At 45.1% G+C, this 21,145-nt stretch overlaps 1 long non-coding RNA gene across 1 annotated transcript in view; it reads left to right on the forward strand.

Annotated features, from left to right (window-relative positions):
* Window positions 1–7,842, forward strand: part of LOC122157210 — a 139,376-nt gene extending 131,534 nt beyond the window's left edge. The window contains exon 4 of the long non-coding RNA XR_006167799.1: window positions 7,759–7,842. This is a non-coding gene — a long non-coding RNA (uncharacterized LOC122157210). The remainder of the gene's footprint in view (window positions 1–7,758) is intronic.
* The last annotated feature ends 13,303 nt before the right edge of the window (window positions 7,843–21,145 follow it).

Consider the following 21,145-nt stretch of genomic DNA (forward strand, 5'->3'; position numbering starts at 1 on the left):
TCCTGCTTTGCATCCAGGCTGCCTGCAGGAATGGGTCATAGGTAAGCAATGCTGGGTCAGACCATATTATGTGTCATTACACCTCAGTGCTAGCAGGCAGGACCTGCTGGGTGAATGGTGAGCCTGCAGCAAACACGCTGCTAACTCCAAAGTATTTCAGTCCATTTTTGGGAGCCAAGCAATACTGATTTCTGATTGTGCTTACCTCTTAGAGAGGATCATGCAATTCTCGGTGGCAGCTTTCCATTTCAATGGCCACTGAAAGAAATCTGTTTGGGGAATTGCCTTTCCTTATTTGTGCAAAAATCCTTTTATGCCATTAAGACGCTTTGCAAAAGGAAACAAGATCCAAGGGCTTGTCGAGGCACGGTCTGCACTACCCAGTAGAGTTAGTCTCATTAAAATGGACCTCGTCTCCTCACTGCTCCTGCACATCCTGTCACTCTATCACAGATCATCTGACATCTCTAAAATGGAAAGCATGATGTAAAGCAGGAAAAGGAGCTTGAGATTAAAAACAAAAAACAAAACTACAAAGACTTTAGAGAAATGGCTTTCAGGGAAGTATGCCTGTATACAAACTTGTCAAGGCTGTGCCATGCCTTTGTCCCCATAGTGGGGAACAAGGGCCACTTTGGGCCACGTGCAGCTTTTCGCCCTCACCCAGGCTTTTCTGAGCACAGGGGCAGCTCGAGCAGTGCCTGCATATGTAGCCCCCAGAAGAAAGCTCTTTCTGTAAAAGCCTGCAAAGTCCTATTCACATATTGGGCTTTTATTTTGTGCCTGTAAAAGCATCAAAACTGTATATGGACGCCAGCTGGTGTCATAACACAATTCCACTGATAAGCAAGGCCACCTTAAGCCCTGCTGAAACTTAAATGCCAGGCTGTTACTGTGGCATGTTTACTCTCACTTTTAGCTGCATTGTGCCGTTTGGCTTCCTAAATCTCAGCAGGGAAAGGACAGCTTAGCTCCCTTGAAGGCTGAGCGGCACTGAAATGATGGCTGTTGCTGTGGGGGAAGGGGTTGCGCTCAGTGCAACATGATTTGTAGGACCCTCTATAAATCATTTACCAGCATGCCTTCACGGCAAGCCACAGGCTTGCAATTTGCGGTGCTTTAAGGAATGGAAGCAATAACAACACAGAAAGGACAGGATAAAAAAAAAAACAAAAACAACCAACGAATGAAGAGACAAACACCTCGAAAACCCTCGCCTACCAAAGCGACAGCCTTGATTTAAGTCGGAAAGACGATCTCTGACAGCATTTTAATGGGCAAGTGCCTCCTGTGCGGCCACACAGATCGCTGCGTGGGGAGGGAGCTTGGCCAGCTGCAGGGAGCGCCGCAACTGCCATCCCAGCGTCTCCCACTTGAAGCCCATTATAAATCACCCTGCGTGCTCATGAAGCAAGGGTTTGAGCCTGCAAACCTGATTGGAAGGACAGGGGTTGGAAAGGGGAGGGCAACACCGTGCGCTGCTGCCACCAATGTGCGGTCGCGGACAACACCGCAGCAGCCGCTGGGGACCTGGGCGTTAATTCCTACTGCTGGAGCTGCCTCCTGGCACCATTCCTATGCCAAATGGAAGTGCTGACAGGGGTTTCTAAGTGATAATTAATGTCAGTCAGCATTATTGTGAATAGAAGCCCTGTCTCAAAAAATACTTCTCTGTCTGAGGATGGATCTGGTGCGATGGCTCACCTCCTCCCACTGCCAGGTGCAGCGCTTGGTGCCCTGCAGCACGGTGATTAAGAAATGAGCACTCTGCAACATCAGTAAATATTGCATTAGATGGATGAAGAACTGATTTCATGAGATATTTCTGACTGGGATTCAAACAGAGATATTTCTAGGACTGAGTGGGACAGCGAAGGCATTTTCCATCTGGGACTACCTTGAAATAACTTCACTAATGTGCTGATAGGGCAGGTCAAAAAGGGCTGTCACAGGGACAGGGTTGGGAGTACCAACCATGCTAAATGAGTCAAGGGCTTCCTTTTCTCCCATTTCATTGCCTAATGGAACATTCATGGATGGAGAAAATAAGCTTGCGCCAAAACACTGCCCCTAAATATCAACAGGTGTAAAGGCTGAGGGAAGCAGGACAAACCGTGCACTAACTGCACAGGGACAAGCATCTGAACTGAGGTTGCCAGGGGGGAGCCATGCTAAAGAGGTGAAATAATCCCTGTATACAAGAAGGGGGATGCAGGTAGATTCAAGCACAGGCTTTTTAGGCTGCCTGCAGTCTAGATGAGGCCAGTTCCTGACAATGCGCTCAGCTCCAGGTTCATCTTTTTTAATAAGGGTGTAACAAAATTGGTGACTGCACAGAAAAAAGCTGCAGCAAGTGCCACGAAAATGATTTAAGAGCTGAAGAAAGTGCTTTAGAGTGAGAAACATAAAGAGCACAATCTGTTTAGCTTATCAAAAAGACGACCGAGAGGTGGCTTGATTACAATGTACCATTACCTTCACAGAAAGGAAACAGAGGGAACTGTGAAGCTCTTTAATGTGGTAGATAACAAAAACCATTAGCTGGGAGCTCGAGACAGACAAATCCGAGGTGGTAGGAATACATTTTTAAGATGGGGGGAAAGCTGCAAAAAAACTATAGATGGAAGTAATGAATCCTCTGCCTCTGGACCACAGAAGTCACATTTTGTCAAACACGTCATTGCCCTCGTTTTCATGAAAGCCATCCTTTAGCATTCCTAATAGCTGAGTGGACATGTGGCAGTGAAGGGAAGGGAAAAACAGATGGGCCCAGAAATTCTTCCCCAGAATATTTTGAAATACTCAGTAATTACAGCAGATTTTCAATAATTTAAGAGAGTAGTTTGTACAAAATCTCTGATCCATACTCTTGAAAGTAAACTTCTACTAGACATGAACGTCTTCCTTTCTGCTCCTTGGAGAAAAGTTGGCAGAAACGCACTGGTGTTTATCAGACTTTGCCAGAGCTGCAGCTGTTGATGGCAGGCACCAAGAGGTGCAGATGCCCGAGGAAGGCACTCATGGGCAGCAGGCAGTAACAGCAGGTGTCCAGCCAAGAGCAGCTGAGCTACAAGCACGGTGACAGCTACTTTAATCACCACCTGCACAGACCTTAGCACGGGAGAGGGAAAGTTTTCTTTTGTATTCATACCAACATTGATACTAGAAGCTGGGCGTCCGTGTTCAGTTCCACGATGTCCAGGAACAGAAAATGATCCTGCTGTGGAATATGGGTTTCTCTTCTCAAGAGTGGATGCCGATGGTTCAGTAGGAAGTCAACTGTGTAAGCACTGAAACAATACCTGGAGATTGTTTGTAGGAATCAACATTCAGTGGATTAATAAGAGCTGGCTTACACTGACTTCCATTACAATGCTTACCTACACTAATGATGCTAGAGGCTGAAGATTTTGGCTAACTTGCCATAGCTGTTCTTGATCTGTTTCCCAGAGGAGTAAAGAAAGCAATAAAAGCTGATTCTGGAGTGGAACTGCAGTGTGCCTGTGGTGGCACAGGAAACAAGTGAAATGGAATTGAGAGCTGCTCACAACTCCACCACAGCAACTTCTGTAGGCAAGCTCAGGTTTTGCACCATTTTCAGAGCGATTATGGAATTTATTCCAAAGGTTCAGCAGGAGTGGGAAAAGCAGGGGAAAGTCAAACTGCAACATAAACAGCCAGGGAAGAGACTGAGAGTGATGCTGGAACAGCAAATGTGCTGCCTGGGGTCTGTGGCAAGGATGAGCATTGGAGACTGAGGCGCTTAGCCTTGCTGCTCAGATTCCTGCAACCAGCTTGAGCTGCTGACATCACTACGGATTGGCTGTGCCCATGCTAATTTAAATTGATTTCTCACTGCAGCATGCAGCCCTCCTCCCCCGGCAAGAGGAGGCACCGTAGCAGGAGCTACCTTTATAAGCAGGGAAAGTGCCTCAAATCTGCAAGCAACATCATTTGCTCAGCTATCAGCATTCCCCATCAATAATGAAACTAAAAACACAGCTTAATAGGCAGCAAAGCTACAGCAGCTGGTGGAGGTGCACAAATCCGGCGTTCTTGCTGCTGAGTTTATTGGACATTTTATAGTCCTGGGAACTAAAGATAATGGATCCCATTCCCATATGCTGCATCAACACGAGCTGGGACTCCGTCATGCCATTGATCTATGAGGCAGCAGTGAATAAGACCCAGACACAAATACTAAAATGAATCAATCCTAAGCTGTTAAAGAGACACCACGAAGCACTTTCCAGTTTGCTGTTCTTGCTTTCTAATCTCCATCTTGTGAAACACTCTCCCAAGGGCTCTGAAATACAACAGTTTGCAGTAGAGTTTGGGATCGGGTTAAGAAGAATTGCCCCTGTGGACTGGAGAACAGAGCTGAAATTTAGAGCCCATTGCCCTTAGCAGCACTTGTGAGCTCCTCCCACCCCTTGTGCAGCTGAAGCCTTTTAGGGGTTCTCCTGTTTTAACAAGTGCTGTATGATTATGCTTACACAGGTTCCCAATGCAACATCCTCTCCAGGGTTCACAAAGTTATTCTCCTCAATTGAGTGGGATTTATTTCCAAGAGCAGAAAACTGTAAATAGCTAAAGGCCAGAGAATAACTTCTACAGGCTGTCGTCTAAACTTGACCAATAGTGAGTATTTCTCAGGTGCTCACACTTCACTACTTTAGAAACTATGACCTCTTCTGGTTTGAGTAGATGAAGGTACTGTGGTTGCTGCAGTCTCAAATCAATTTATATTGAATCTACACCCGGTGTGCTCTTTAGCCATTTAAAATACATCATACTGTATACTAACAAATCATTTTAAAGCAAGCACGCAAGGGAAAAAAAATCCTTAAAAATAGCAGCCACTATGCTGGCAACTATAAACATAAAGCAAAGACAAGAGAAAAATGGCATGAAATAAAATCAAAGCAAGCAGAGGCTGCCTAGCTGCATCCACAAAACGGAAGTTTCACCAGGACATTATGGGAAATAGTTGGGAGTCACTCCTCAAATTATGAAAAGCAAAGACAATCATCACACTTATCCTGATTATGGATTCCAGGTGGATCTGATGACAGCCTCAGGCGCTTTCATGGCTCTGCATAACCAAAATGTCTGCAAAATCTCATCTAGTGGTATTCAGTATTTAACCTTGCTGTGCCCTTATGGCAAGAAATACATTGCTTGTTTACAAGGGCCCCACAGTAAAGCGAGTGCTTTTTGGTAGTATCAGCTACATAACTTAAAAAGCTGGAGGGAGAACTAAAAAAGAGACAAATTCATTCATTACTGATGAAAAATGACCACTGCTGGATTGCTTTCTCCTGTATCTGAGCGGAAGGGCAGACATTGAGTACAGCACCGCTTTGCACCTTGGCTTGTTCTAGTCCTTGGGAAAACAGCACACAGCAGCTGCTCAAGAGCACACCAAAGTTTTCAACCTGAAGTAGAAGCAATGTCATCATTCCGAGAACTGTTAAGGGTGCTCATGGTGCTACATGGATTTGAGAGATGAGCTGTATGAGATGAGGCTGTATGGAAGCCAGACCCAGCCTGCAGGAGCAAAGCAGAGAAAGTCCACCCACCCGCAGAGATTCTCTAGGCGCAGGGAAGACCTCGAGCTGTGCGTGATCCATTACTCACATGGCTAATATTTTATCAGTGCTTGTAAAAAATAATGCAGTCCAGTTTTCAATGCTAAGGAAAGACAAAGAGGAAACAAGTCCTTCAGGATGCTCCTTGGGGGGGTACTTATGTGCTTGAACTGTCAACAAAGAAGAATACAAACAAGAACAAATGTAAGTGCAAGGGGAATCAACCAAAAGTTATTTGTGGTAAAACTCCATTGCTCCTCTAAATAAGGCATCTGAAGACTCCAGTATAAGATGGTGATTGAGTGACGGCATTCAAGAGAAGTTAGCAGACTTCTAACTGAAGTTTCTAATAGGGTCCAGACTGAGATGGACATACTCTGCATGTCAGAAAATGAAAAGCTTCACTCAGCTCAGATGTGAAGTCTACTCTGGATCCTACAACCAAACATATGTCACAGATTCAAGAGGGCTGCAGGGAGCTCTCCTCCTGCAGAGCTTTCCCTTGCCCCACGAAAGCCCCACCATCCCCTTCATGTGGGTAAGTTCACACCAGAACACACTCACTGAGCTGTGCGAGCCATTAATTCAACCCAGGGCATAATTGAACCGCGTCTCCTTTAACAGCCACCAGCAGGAAAATAAATAAGACATCCCAATGGAGGAGGAGAGAGTAATTTCACGTTTACGCTTCCAAGGGAAAAGGGAATTTGAAGCAAACAAAACATTTCTTTTTCCCTGCAGAAACTCTGCTGCCCGTCAAAGCGGGATCGGAATGACACTGAGAGCTCTGTGCAAAATTCTTCTGTTTGCTTCTGCATTTGATTAGCTGCTTGTGCCGGGTGTTTTAATTTCCTGCGGTTGGAGCGCGTTGCTGTCATGGTGATAGATGCTCGAGAAAGGAGAAAAATAAATAAATAAAAGTTCAGAGCACTTTTGACCACGTCGGCACTAATTAGCGTGTAAGGCAAACAGACAAACATTTTCTGGGATTTGTGTCAGCTCTATCCAGATTCCTCCTCTGCCTCTGAGCTACAGCAAAACCCTTTCTAGAAACTGAAATAAAGTAAGGCGGCAGATGGTGCTGGAAATACTCTGAGAGCGATGCTTCCGTTCGGAGCCAGATATCAGCAACAAACCACCCAGCCTGCACACACTGTGAAGTGGCAGATATTTACCAGGGTTGCAGGGAAGGAGTGAGGAAGGTGATATTGCTGGTGGTGGGCTCAGTGGGAACCACTGAGAGTGTGCATGGTGAGAGGCTCCACGTGCAAAGGGGAAAGCTGATCTAGCAGGACTGAGTGGGATGGAGGGGAAAAGAAGGGACTTGTCAGCTGCACAGGCTGAGGCAGAGCCTGGGAGGGTGGAGACAGGTCTTGTTACCATGGCCGAGAGCAGCAGGACAAAGGGCGCAGTACCACTCATCTCTGTTGGACTGCTCTAAGAAATCAAAATAGAAACAATGGAAATTAGCACAGGATTTCAACCAATGGGTATCATTGCATCCCAATGGTAAAACAAAGACTGACTCTACTTCAAAAATGAAGAAAGGACTCCTCTGATTGACAGCAGGAAGGAAATAAATAAAAATAGCTCTTTTCCAAACCCAGAGAGTTATTATTTATTGCAGAGCTTCTACCAGGAGCCATCATCTTCCCCTCCTGGCTGGCTCTGCTGCAGAGTCAAAGACACAACACATATCCTCCAGCCATGTAATATTGCTGCTCTTGTGCTGTCTGTGCACTTCTGATCAAACTTTCTTTGATCAGAAAATTAATCTTAACTGGAAATAGGAAACTAAAGGGATATTTACTGGATACAAACAATAGGAAATTATCAGATGATTAGTAATCTTTTTCCAGGGCACTATAGTTTCTCAAACACAAATCTGACTAAGGCTGTAAGTGTAAATTCTAATCTCAGTAATGACATCTCCTGTCATACTGCACTCTCACCTGCACATGCACTGCAATGCAAATTGCTCCACATACAGCCTCCCTTCAATTTACACAACTCTAGAGGGTCGCCAGTAGCCTAGCACAGATTTGTGGACTGTTGACTTTGACCTTTTACCAGCAGAACTGTCCACCACAATAACTGAACCTGACTTGCTGAGAAAGCGAATCACAACAAAATGAGGAATTTTAATCAGCCATTGCTTTTGTTACAGTGTGCATGGAGTTGCTGAGCGGTCGGTGTTGGCTGGGTGTTTTCCTCTGATTGATGCCATCTGTACCTATGGATGTGTGCTTCAGGACCAAGGTGAGCAGGTCGTGGTCTGGAGAGGGCCAGCACACCAGTATGTAGCTGTGTAGTCAGGAGAGAAGGGTGATATTAGATCCTGGGGCTTGTCTGAACAATAGCAAGAGGGGGATCTTATAATTCTCAGTCATCGAAGGATGGGCTTTTCTGGGGACCCGCTGCCTCATCACCAGTGGATGCGTCCTCTCCTCCTCGCCATGGGCAGTCCAGCGGCAAGGGAGGGCTGGGGCAGCTGTCAAAGCATGAGAAATTACTGAGCGAAGTGAAAAGTGATAGCCACAGACTACAGAAAGTTGTTGCCAAGTGGGGGAACACGACAAGTTGAGGCCAGCACAGCCTGCCGTCATTTCATGCACAGACAGCCCTGCCTGCAGCAAACGCACCAGGCAAACCAGCAATGCTCAGAGCACCAGCAAGAGCAAATTGGACAGCTGTGGGGAAAAATACATTTCACTCTGGCTGCATCACTATGGAAATAGTCTAACCTGCCGACAGGACTGCCTGCAAGTGTCTATCTAACACAGCAGGCTGAAGCGAAAGGTGCCAATTTGCTGTGGGACGATGCATGCGTGCAGCAACTTCTGGCAAAGACGTATGTGAGAGGCTGAGTCCATCTTTGCATCCAAAGCGAAGTTCAGAAAGAAATAGTTTGGCTCTGAATAAGCAGTTCAGATTGCCTATGTGCATACCTTTCCCACACACAGAAGGGTTTGCAACAGGGACTGGAGGTGCCCACTGGAGGAGACTCCAGAGATGCCGTGGCCCTGCCAGTATGCATTTCCTCCTCTTCTCAGATGCAGAATATTTGGTAGAGTTTTCTTCAAGGCCACAGCTATCGTTGGACCTGTAAATGATTGCAGTGGCACCAGCTCCTGTCCTTGGCTGTGCTTCTTTGTCAGGAGAGGCAGCGATAGCAATCATCCCAGTGCTTAGCAAACCTGCAGATCACTATTGCCAATCTTTGTATAAACAAGGACTAATTAATCTTCACCACATCTCTCTGAAGAAGGTAAGCGGTATCATTTATTATCTTCCCTGTTTTACAAAGACGAACTGAGATGGCAAAACAAAAAAACGGTTTGTCGAGGGCCACGAGAGATAAATGCACTGGGGGCAGCAAAGATGGGTTTGCTCAATGGTACAAAAGGCAAGAGGGTAAAGCTGCCAGGCTTCACCTTAATGCAGATAATGAAAACTAGCCAGCTTCGTAAATGGCCATCTACTCTATGAAGTGGAGGCTTTCTACTCTGAAAACAAGTAGAACAGAAGCCAGAATATTTTACTAATTTTATTACGTAAGAAAAAAAGAAAAAAGATGAGGGGCCAGAATTTCTAAATGGCGCAGCAGCTGCACACATTTGGTTCCAGTTTTTAAAAGCAGCACAGTTCTCATTTAGGCTTCAAAGTAGCCGCCCTGTCAAAAAGCCCACTGACATATTGAACCTCTTGACATTTTGATTTTTAATTTACCCTGAAATATTGCAAAGGGATCGGTTAAGTACTGAACTTCATTTTTCTTTCAGTCTGCTGCAGTCAAATAGAGCAGAGCTGTATCTTTAAAATCTTGCCCCATTTTGTGTGTAGTAGGGACACGGAAAATTGGCTTTCTGTGAGTGCAAAGGCAAGAAAGGATATAGAAAGCTTGCTGAAAAGGAACTGAAAATTGCCTGCTTTGCTGTAGCTTTGTCTCAGTGAGATGCTCCTTGTCTGCTGCAGAAATAGCAGTCGCTTCCTACTTTGTTATTGCACGTATAAAAATTACGCTGGCCATTTTCAGAAGCTAGTTATGAGTGAGGATTATTTTCATATCTGGTCAAATGATGAATAATGATTTCATATTCCTGTACCATATTCTTGCAAAGCGCTTTAAACTGATTTTAGTACATAAGCCTGATATTTTCCAAACCTCTAAGTGAACAGAAGCAGCTGAAATTGCCCTAAAAAAAAGCACTTGGGTGGCAGGTCATTTCCTAGCTGTAAAAGGCTGGATGGAAAAAGGCAAGACAGCAGTAAAAGCAAGGGGAAAATTTCCTGGGAAGGAGCCTGTGAGCTATCCAAAGGGAAATCCCTTACAGCCTCCAAGCAGGGAAATAACTGCATTCAGCTGTCCTTCAGCAATTCAGCTCACCTTTTTTCTTTCTTTCTTTCTAAGGCAAGAACCCAGGCGGAGTACAATGGCTTGAATTTAGTCCCTCTTTTTATTATTTGATAAATGCTTTTTCCATATTTTTTCTCTAAATCCTAGACACTAGTTGCTAGTTTTCTCCAATTAAACAGCTTGGTTAAAGAGCAATATCCAAAGGTCACCTCTCTTCTGGGTGGGCAGAGCAAACTGCTTGGAGACAGATTTAGGCATTAGTGATGCAGGAATGAAGGCAGCAGTGAAAGGGAGGCCCTCCTCCTCCTCTTGGGTCTATGTTGGTCATAGAGAAAGGGAACAAGCAAACCAGAGAAAATGGTGTCACACCAGGAACATCACTCTCCATGGGAAGGAGCTAATTCAGAGGTTCCTGAGAACATCCATTGGCTGCGGGGAAGAAGACTTGGGAAGGTCATAATATTGAAGGAGAAGAGGACAGAAAGGATAGGTGGTTCTCTTGTAGACTTGGGCATCTCTTCAGCTGCATCTACACAGATCTATCAGAGACCTGTGCCCCAGCAATGGTGACTGACCCAATGTCAGGCAATTTGATGGATGAAGGTCAAAAAAGAAAAACATGCACATACCAGCAAGATGGAGCACAGCACACTCTGGTGCATAGAAATCTGGGGACAGAGAGCTTACATGCATCGAGGGACAAGAGCAGAACCAGGAGGGCTCAGAACAGATGAGTGCTGCCTTGTGCTGCCCATAAAGCCAAATGGAGCCAGGGACAGCTCACCATGCAACAATATCCAAGAAAGGATCCTAAGTGAACCAGAGGTGTGCTGTTGTTTCTGGAATCATTAAGCACGTTAAATAAAAGGGAGCTTGCCCTGTAAGTGAAAGGCAGCTCATTGCCAGACTGAGAGACAGAAGAGAGTGCATGAGGAAGCAGTTTGCCCGGGGAAGGTCCGTCATCAGACAGAAGAGAGCACCAGCACAGGATGGGCAACAAAACTGCACAGCTGGAGAAACATGGGGCAGGTCCTGGCTTCCTTGCCGTTCCTTTAAAGAGGAGCCAGATTTGCAAGCAGACCATCTTACTGAAGTTTTAGGACAGATTTGTATTGATTTGAAGTTACAGCATTGCTGAACTAAGTGAACCTGCAATAAACTAATTTTATGCCAAGTTAAGCCTCTGCCAAAAAAAAAACAATCTTGCAGTTGTTAAGATGAATTGACATTTAAACAAAGTAAACTTAATTGACAAAACCTCAGTGAGAAGATGAAGCTACCCACATCATAGCCCTGCAAGAGCATTTGAAAAAGTTACTCGTATAATTCTTGCTGCACAGAAAAAAAACAAACCACCCTGGATACTCAAATCTATAGAGCAATGTCAAACAGAAAGGATTTTATGAACAGCTTTTTTAAAAAGAGAAAAAAAAAAACCAACCTGATTGCAGTTTAAAGGCCTAGTTCTAATTCTAATTTTCTCTTGTAGTATAATTCACTATTCAGAAAGGGTAAGGTAGCAGATAGCGTCTAAAGCCAAGACAAAACAAGATGGCATGTAAAATAACCGTAATTAAACAATCAAATGTAGCAATTAAACATGAATGATTCTTTATTAGGCTGAATGAGGATGCCAAACAAGACTCCACAGGTGGTGAGTTTATACTCCCATGCTTATTGGTGCTTTCATTAGCAGCTCTTGGCACGGGCAGCCGTGCAAATCTCTCTGTGCCTTTAAGAGCCAGCCTGCATTTAGGCACTGTTCAAACCAAGGAGGATATGCAAATATCTAGAAGGACAGGATTAAAGTATAACGTGGTGTTTGGGAGATAAATTAAAGAAGCGCAGTGAGATTCAACACAGTCAAGCAGTGCATTCTGCAGGGTGGAGAATAATGAAATGTGCTGCTGCAGCACATCAGCACAAAATGCTGGGAGTCGTGCTGTTCCTCTGTGCGACGTGGAGGTCACTGTGAAACCCACCAAAGCAGCAGAAGCCTGGTGAGCTGGGTGACACGGGCTCTGCGGGGTGACAGAGCCACAGCCATGACTCTGGATCGTGCAAACTCTCCTTGCAGATGCTGATTCAAAGCCGACTTCCCCACCAATTACCTACTTTGCCCAGTCTGGTGCCCAGCATGGACAGTGTTCCACCTGCAGGTACACCACCACCAGCTGCTCCTGGAACCACTTTTGTGGGGCAGCGGGTCCCTAGAGCTCTTCCCTGCTTGCACTACTCTCCTCCTTGCTTGAGCAGCCAGGCAAGGTGTCCCAGAAATAAAATGGTTAATAGCAGAGCTGTGGGAAAACCAGGCGAGATAATTATGCTAATGCTGCTGCTCTCCTTCAGCAGCAGAGGCAATGGTGCACTGTGTTCAGTATGGGGCAGCACATTTTTAAAAGGATTAATTGGGAAGAAGAGCTCATGGGAAAGCAACGAAGGTGATAAAGGTTTGGAAAACAGGGCCTGTGAGGGAAAGACAAAGAGAGCTGGGCATGTTCAGTCTGGAGAAGAGAGGGCTGAAGGGACACATAACTGTCTACGAGTATGTTAGGGGACATTATAAAGAGGATTGGGACCAATTTTCATTAGTCAGAGAGGACAGAACAGGAACTAATGGCTTTAACTGCGGTAGGCAAAAAATAGGTTAAATATGAGGGAAAACTTAACTCAAAGGTAGACCGTGTAATGGAGCAAGAAACCTGGAGAGTGGAAGTGTCAAAGGAGCTTGGCCAGTAGCCACTGGCTCAGCGATGCCAAGAGAGGCCAAGCACCAGGAGCCAAAGGCAATGAGGAAGGTGCCTGAGCAGCCCACCAGCAGCCAGGTTGGAGGTCACTGCCAATGCACTGAGCATCAGCTCTCTGCCAAAATGTTCGTGAGCACAACGAGGTGCCACAGAGAGAGCAGGCTGCACAGAAGGGCTGAAAACTTTAGTGAGAACACCTAAAAAAAATAAAGCAGAGCATTTGCTACAGAGCTGGTACCTTGACTTCATAGAAATGGAGTCATGGAACAGTTTGAACTGGAATGCACCTTAAAGAACATCCAGATCAAATCCCTATTGCAGTTGTCCAGGGCCCCATCCAACCTGGCCTTTAACACTTTCAGGGATGGGTCATCTGCAGCTTCTCTGGGCACTCGTGCCAAGGCCTCACAGCAAAAAATTTCTTCCTTACAGCTAATCTAAACCTGTCTATTTTAGTTGAAAAGTTACCTCTGCCAGCAGAGATCCTTAAGGTCCCTGCAAACAGCTGTAGCTTAATTAACACTATCAAACGTATCTGCTAGTGCATTTTCTGTTTCATTTGCCAGAGGAAAGGTGGAATGACTTTGCTTTTAGGCTGATTCAGAGGCTGATTTTGCATTCACCTGCTAAGAGCCTTTAACCTTAACTCAAACACACATGTTCTATGGCAGTAGATGCAGCCCATTAGAAACTGTGTTTCTGGCAAGGCCCTAGGGAGATGGAGTGAGAGGCAAAGAGCTCAGCCCTGTCAGCAACAGCCAGGCAAGGGTCTAAATCCAGTGCCATTATTAGCTCACATAATCCAGCATCGGGACTCAACCCTACATCAGCAGAATGGTTTTAAACCCATGAAATACAGTAATGATAAAATTCAACTTTTTTTTCCTCCTCGGCCTTTTTATTTATTTCTGAAGCTCTGTGGGTAACCGATGCCATGATTTGGAGAGGTTACGTCTCCTTCTAAAGAAGATGCTCATTTACTTCAGAAGCACGTCATTTAACAGACTCCCTTGCCTCCAGGACCAGAGTTTTGAGGAAGACAAGAAGAGAACCAGGACAAGCACTGATCAGGCCGCAGCAGCGCAGAGGACATGTTCGTTCTTCCCCCATCCCACCATATTCATCCACTGGGGTGAGAGACCCAAATCTTTATTTACAAAGCTGGCTTTTGTCATATCCTGCCCAGCATCTAAATCAGAGCTCTCTCATTCACCAGTGCTGATGTTTCCACAGAAGATGGATTAATCTCTTTTTTTTTTTTTTTTCTTCCCACTGATCTGGGGCTTTAGGGAGAGTTGCAGATAGCAAACAGGAGGGGATTTAAGCCTTTCTCTTCACCTTTAAAAAAAGCCCGGCACAGCATTGCTCTCCTAGGAATAGGCCCACATTATTACTGCAGCCACAGCCACATCATCAGAGCTACAGTGCTCGGAGTTGTAGATCATCAGCCTGCTGTCACAGCCATGATGTATGATGGAAAAAGCCATCCATCTGAAAGTATGCAGCACAAAGGGCTGGGGCTGGAGCCATGCAGCATGGCAGGGCCAATGTACAGAGCACCGAACACTTTCCAAGCCAAACAAGGCACAGATTTGTGCCTGATGAACTGAGGTTCATTAGGAGGAAAAGGGAACAACTTCAAAGCATCTCACTTGCAGGTGTCCAAAATAGCAAAATGCAAACGCGCTCACGGATTGAGAAACAAATCCAGCTACTGCTTCCTCCACACACACACCTCTTTCCCTTAAAGCTTACATTTGATTTTCTTTTCCAGTGTAAAACCTCAATCATATTTACACCAGCTTTAGGATCTTTACAGACAAAGACATTTAAAGCTGTGAAATCTTGGGCGAAAGTAAAATGATATGGTGGATCAATCAGCTGATGCTTCTTCCCTGCACAGCAGGGGACTCCAGCAAACCTCTTGCATTTTGTGCAGAGACTCAGCTCCAACTGAATTTTTCCTTTGGCACTATAAGAGCAAAAAGATATTTAATTAAAAAAAAAAAAAAAAAAAAAAAAGAGAGCAAGGGAGAAGGAACAATCATGTGCCTTTATGCATGGCTCCAGGTTCCTCAACTAAAATGAACTGTTGCTCTTCCAAGAGAGAAACCATTTCACATCCATTATTCTCTTGCACAACACTCCAAGTGTGGGTGCAGAAATAGTTTCCACCTAAAAAACCCTCAAATTAGAAGAACACATGGCATGCATGGATCACAGAGGCGCAGCCCAGGGTGCCGCTCACCCACACATGGTTGTCCCAAATTTTTAACATCTATCACCATGACACAAGCAAAAAAAACACTTTATGAAAGCAGATGTTCAGAAAGTTCTGTTTTTTTTCCCTCTCCATGTGAGAAATGCCTCATTTAAAAAAACAGAAATGGTGATACCTGTAGAGGTAAGGAGCAGGTGACGCAGGAGCAGGCACTTCAGCAGCCCTGCCTTTTGTGCAGCAGCAGAGGGATGAGTAGTTTGATTTCAAATAGCCACAAAGTAATTTTCAAAACACCTACCTCACTGTAACATAGCACACTTGAAATACCACATTCCTGTTCATTAATGGTAAATTATGGCACATACACCCTGCTGTTACTGAGAATGTCAGTCCGAAAGCCTTTGACAAACACGTCCCCTGCTTGTGGGGATGAAAGAAAACCAACATCCAAGGTGATGTCCGATCTAACACCATTCTTCAGAGACCTGCTGATAAATCTGTCATGGGTGCCATGGAAAAGAAAGAGAACACCAACAACAAAAAAGTCAGCAAACTTTGTGTTGGAGGGATCTTAGAACAGTCACGAGTATGCGACAGTGTGCGCTGTGGCTCAGGAGAGCTTTTCAGTTATTCTGCCCTGTTTGGTGTCTTTTTTTTTTTTTTTTTTTATTTTTTAAAAGGTACTTTATTCTGGGCCAACTCCGGAGAAGAAAACTGGGAGGAAAGAGCTCAAGAAAGACTTTTTTTGCCTAAACAGCCAGGCCAGCAGTTTATAGAGCCAATAGAGGCACAGTTGCATTCTGCATGAGTTGACCAACCATGGGCTGAACTGTCCCGCTTAATTCAGAAACTGAGCTTTGGCTAACTGTTAGCCTTAAATAGACCTATGTGTAGTTAAAAGTCACAGGTAAGTCTTACTAAATTATCTGGGAGGTGAAGATCCTGTTTACAAAGCACCTTCAGCAACTTGATTTACATTGCCTAAATGGTGCCCACCTCCACTCTGTTTGACTTTTGTGATTGTAAGGCTGGAGCAACTATAATTAAAGAGCATTTTTGGAGTGAGCACAGCACTATGCAGTGTAATGTGACATTCAGAATATATCAGTGTCACTTCGCACAGGAGTTCTGATTACTTTTACATGTGCGCTTCAGCCCTGTCATTCATCCCTAGTGAAGCTCATCTGCCTCAAACCACAGTGTCTCACCTATGTCATGTGGTTTCACCCCCTCTATAAACCTCTGCCATTTCCATTTTAATCATGTGTTTCATTCTTAAGGTAAATAATTCTATTTGCATGTTAATGATTCTACTAGCCTATTGCCTAATACAAACAGTCCTAAAATAGGGCAGCTCACCAATGTGGAAGTGAGACCTAAGTATCCAGTAAGTAGCCCATTCACACAGCAAGATGTGTCTGAAATGGGAAGAGAGATCTGTATCTTTTTCCATGCGATTCCAGCAGGAGCTGAGACTGCTCTTTGATTCAGCGATAATGAGTGAACATTGCACCAACGACATTTACATTTTTCAGTGGTAAGGAAAACACAAGAACTGTTCTTCTGGGTTCAGATTCTGGCCCCCAAATGCACGCTGATTTCCTGAACTTTGAACCGCCTCCTGATGTGAACAAACAGCCTGGCAATTAGCAAAAGGCGACATCAGATGTGAAAGGTAAACATGGCACAGGCAGTGCTTCCTGGAGGCTCTGTCTCAGACACACATTAACCCAACTTCCTCCTCTCTTTCCCCTGCTGTAGGTGAAATCAAATTTTCATCAGTTTCTGCGTATCTTCTTCACTGGGAAACTTTCTGAAAATATATCAGAAGGGCTGTTGGAGGTCCTCTGCCGTGCTGCCACGTGCCGTGTCCAACTATTATCCAGGCTCCCTGCTGACTGCTGCTGGAGCAGGCTGAACTTTCACATCAGGGAGGTGGCAAGATGCAGTTTGGTGTGTGCCTCAGATGCTGGGCAGGAAGAAGCTACGCTTTTCCTCTCATGTGGACCCCTGAAGCCCTCAACAAAGGCAAGAACTGGGGGCATTGACAACTCCAACAAGGCTGGAGCTCACCTGCAGGCTCTGGTTTCCTTTCCTGCTGGCTAGCAACAAAAGGGTGACTGTCACATGGGCACTGGCTTGGATTAGGGCTGTAAAAAGATATGTGTGTGGATGTACAGCATCAGTATGCATTCCAATACACCAGGTTAAAGCTGAAGCAAGGAAATAACAAGATCTGGTTCTTTTCATTGACCAGTGTTGTAGCATGGACAGTACTGCTGTTCCTTATGGAATTCTTCCAGTTGTAGCAGAAATGCTAAGTCACAGATTGAACCAGTGATTGAGCACCTGAGGGGAAGGCAGGACCAACCCAGGGGAGCTCAGATACACGCGATGTACCCGAGTGACTGGAAGGGGTGGAGCCAGGATCCACCCCTTCCCAGACCTCACATAAGGGCTGGCAGCGGAGGTGAGGGTATCTCTTGTTGGAGACTCCTGTGTACCTGAGGTCTTCTAAGGTAGGTAGCTGGTTTTTGTTTTGTCTGTTTTTTTTTTTTCCCCCCTTCCTCTCTCTCTCTCCCCCTTTATTTCTGTGTTCATGGCTCATGCAAGAAAGAATAAGGTCCCTCTTTTGCTACAGCCTGAGACCTTACTACTCTGCTGACATTGCTTTGTTTTCCATCATATTACACTGGTCTAAACTAGAAATACTGCATGACCTACAAGTGTGCAAGGAGCAATTCCTTGAGCATCTCAATGACAGTGTGTCCTACCCCAAAATTCTTTGTTATCACAGAATCCAAAAATAACAGGGATTGGAAAGGGTCTCTGGGGATCATTGAGTCCATCTCTCTGCTAAAGCAGGTTCCCTAGACTACACTGCACAGGAAAGTGTTAAGAAGAGTCTTGAACATCTCCTGAGAAAGAGACTTTCTTTTCCTGTGTGGTTTTTTTTTTTTTGTGCAGTACCCAGTGTGAGTTCCACACTTGCTATGTGCATAATCAAAGAATTTTAGGATGTCATAATCACAAAATAAACAAGAGTTAGGCAAAGCAGACTATGATAACAAAAGAGAATAAACAGAAAACTTACCCCTATCCTGGGCTCACTCACAAAACACCAGCAGAGCAGATCTCCAGGAGAGATCCTTCCCCACTGGTAGCCAGCTCTTAAATAGGTCTAGGAGGGGTGCAGCCAGGCTCCACCCCTTCCTGCAGCACAGGTGAATTGCCTTCAGCTGTGCTCCTATGGCTGACTCATGGCTCGCCTCAGGTGATCCATCAGAGGTTCAGGCTGTGACTCAGCACTTCCCATACTCTATGAAACAACAATAAAGACTATTTTCAGGTAGAAGAACAAGTATCCTAAAGATGGGAAAACAACCATCCTGCATCAGCTACGGTTGCTCATATCTGGTAATGAAGGTACGACAAACACTCTTCTGGTAGCAGAAGCCCTGTATAACTCCTAGGTGAGTTGGATGCTGCCAGCAGAGCTATTCCTCAGCACCTCATACTGAAACTGGGCCTTTTGCCCATGGACTGCCTTCAACAAACTACTAAAGACTTGCCCACAGTCTTATTAACTACTGTTATCCAAGCTATTACCTTGCCCATCTCTACACATCTTTCCCCTCCCCAAGACGCAGGGAGGAGGTGGCTCTATTTCTTTTGCTGTGGTTAATGAGGAAGAACCTGAGCTACCCCCAGCTTCCCAGTCATGAATTAAGAGAAATGGCTGTCCAGTTTTTTTCCTCCATGAAGGATGCACTTAAGCAATTTTTGGTACATTTTCTTTCTGTTTTTGATGAGAAAAAATAGCGTTCTCATTCTTCCATTAGAAACTATTATATAGCAGCTACTATATTTATAGACAGTAAAAGCAAGCACACCAGTTAACATTTTGCTGGCCAAGTCTACCACCGCAGGAACAACAATTTTAAAAATTAAGGTCCAAAAGTGAAGTCCTCTTTCAGCTCTTAGCACTTTGTTGACACTGGCAATAGAGTAATACTCCCAAGTCCTACTGCAGCTACCAAAGGAACATGCCATATCTTTAGCTTCTTTGCCCACAAGGTGCAGGCTGGAAAAGTGCCCTGCTCAGCTCCTCTGTAACGTGCCTACTTGGTGACACAGCACTGATGCCTCACTCCGAATGCCTCTAAACCCCAGGTGGGTACCGATCTATTTTCTTCCCTCCTTCTCTGCCCAGAGCTCTTTATATTCCTTGTTTTTCTCCCTTCCCTTTTGTTAATTTATTATATGAGGGCAGCAGCACATGACAGATTAAAATCATGAAAGCAAGGCTCATTAGGATTCTATGTCCTTTGAGTGGTATGTAGAAAAAAAATTCTGTGTGAAATGTCATGAAAGTAGATTTTGAGGTTTTGACAGATGTGAGAAAAGGAGAAATGTTTGCCATTTGTCTTAATGACACTTTAGTACATTTGGAGAGCCAAGGGGAAGAAAAAAAGAAATGCCAAAAAAAACCCACCCAGCAACAATTCGGGAGGTATGTGAGCTGCTTCCAAAAGCAAGGCTGGGCTGAGAGCATACCCACAGGATACCAGGGAGCCTGTTCCTTTGCACAGACTGCAGAAAGGGGACAGCAAATGGGGAGAAATATTTGACAATGTCAACTCTGGATGCCTTGAGCTCTGGCTAAGCTGGCTTGCATGTTTCCCCCTCCCCCAGCAGGAATTGCAGCAGTTTGGGATCCTTGAGCACATCCACCAGTATGAACAGAAACAAGCAAATCTTTCAGGAGTGTAAGGGAAAGCATTTGCATGTAATTACTAACCCAGTTAAAACAGCTTATTTTCAATGTCACATCTGGACAAAATACCTGTTGGGTAAAATCCCATCCTACAGCAGTCAGATGCCAAGTTGCCAACAACCTGGAATTGTCTGATGGAGTTTTAAGTTTCATTCATGTGAGAAAGCAGGAGTCATGACTCACCAATTTCCTTTGACTCCTGAGTCTAGGAGATAATCTAACAGGAAAATGAACCCAGGAAAAGGCCTTGGTGAATAACCGGTATCTATGGCCAGTAGGTGCCAACACCGAATCATAACGTTTCAGCCATTCTTTGCCCCATTGAAGAGAAGCTTAGGTGGGAAAGGACACAGCATCAAACAGAGGAAACTGAGGAGCAGTGTGGTACACTGCTAGAGCTGTAGGGGAGGGGGCTGAGGAGGGAAGGACTCATTTTTCCACATGCCAGAAGTTGTATGTAACCTTGCTTTCATGATTCAGTGAGTAGGGAGTCAAAACTGCTAGGAGTAAACAATGCAATGGCAGAGCAGCATACTGATTTGAGTTAGAAATGAGAAATGCGCAATGCCGTATTGCGAGGGACTATTTCTGGGAGAGCTATTCACAGCTAAGAATTGATTTGTTGAATTTACCTTTTTTCCTGCGTGTGCATTGTCCTGAAAGAGATCACAATTCTCATGAATGTGTCCAGCTCTCCAAATTATCTGATGAGCAACGCAAACACATTCCAGGCTGAACTGCTGGTAGGCTGCTCGCTGTGATTGCTGCTTGGAATAGCTGGTGTTAAGAGCAGAGCTGCTGCTCTGTGGGCAGGAAGCTCAGCTGGTTTGTCAGCTGGCCCCATGGATCAGCAGGGCTTGTTCACTGCATTCACACCGTGAGCTGATTGCTGGCACTGTCCAGTCTGTCCCTCATTTGTCCACAGCAGTTTGACTTTCCAGACCGTGATCTCCAGGGGCTGAATTGCACCCAAAACCCATTTGTGGCCAGGGCCACTGGACCAGCCAGATGCTGGAATAGTTATTAATAATAATAAAAAAGCAGGTCCTTTGTGTTTTTGTTTTGCTATGAAGACAACACCACACAAAGCTGATGTGAAGTCTGCGTAATTAATGCCACGCTGACTCTCTTGCTATATGGGAAGGGAGGAAAAGCAAGGTGTGGGCTACCCTGCTTTCTCCAACCCTCCAAGGTCGCCCAACTCTGCCCAGATCCTCTCACATCACTTTGCTAAGCATTTGCTGCGGGTGACTGTTTGCAAGGGGTTGGAGGTTGCAGGGGTTGGATGCTACAGGTGAAGCCATTCTGGTGAAGCTCTGCAAGCAGGGCAGGTTCCTTAAGGGAAGCCATGGTTAAATTGCAGTGACCGCAGAGAGAATTTGGGAAGCCATTAAATGTATCAACGTCTTCCTCTCTATTTTGCTAATTTCCTCACAGATCTCCCATCAGTTT

This window comes from Centrocercus urophasianus, unplaced genomic scaffold, assembly GCF_019232065.1.
Source record: "Centrocercus urophasianus isolate 14NV4802_14NV808 unplaced genomic scaffold, USGS_Curo_1.0 seq_13, whole genome shotgun sequence".
In the NCBI taxonomy this organism is placed as follows: domain Eukaryota; kingdom Metazoa; phylum Chordata; class Aves; order Galliformes; family Phasianidae; genus Centrocercus; species Centrocercus urophasianus.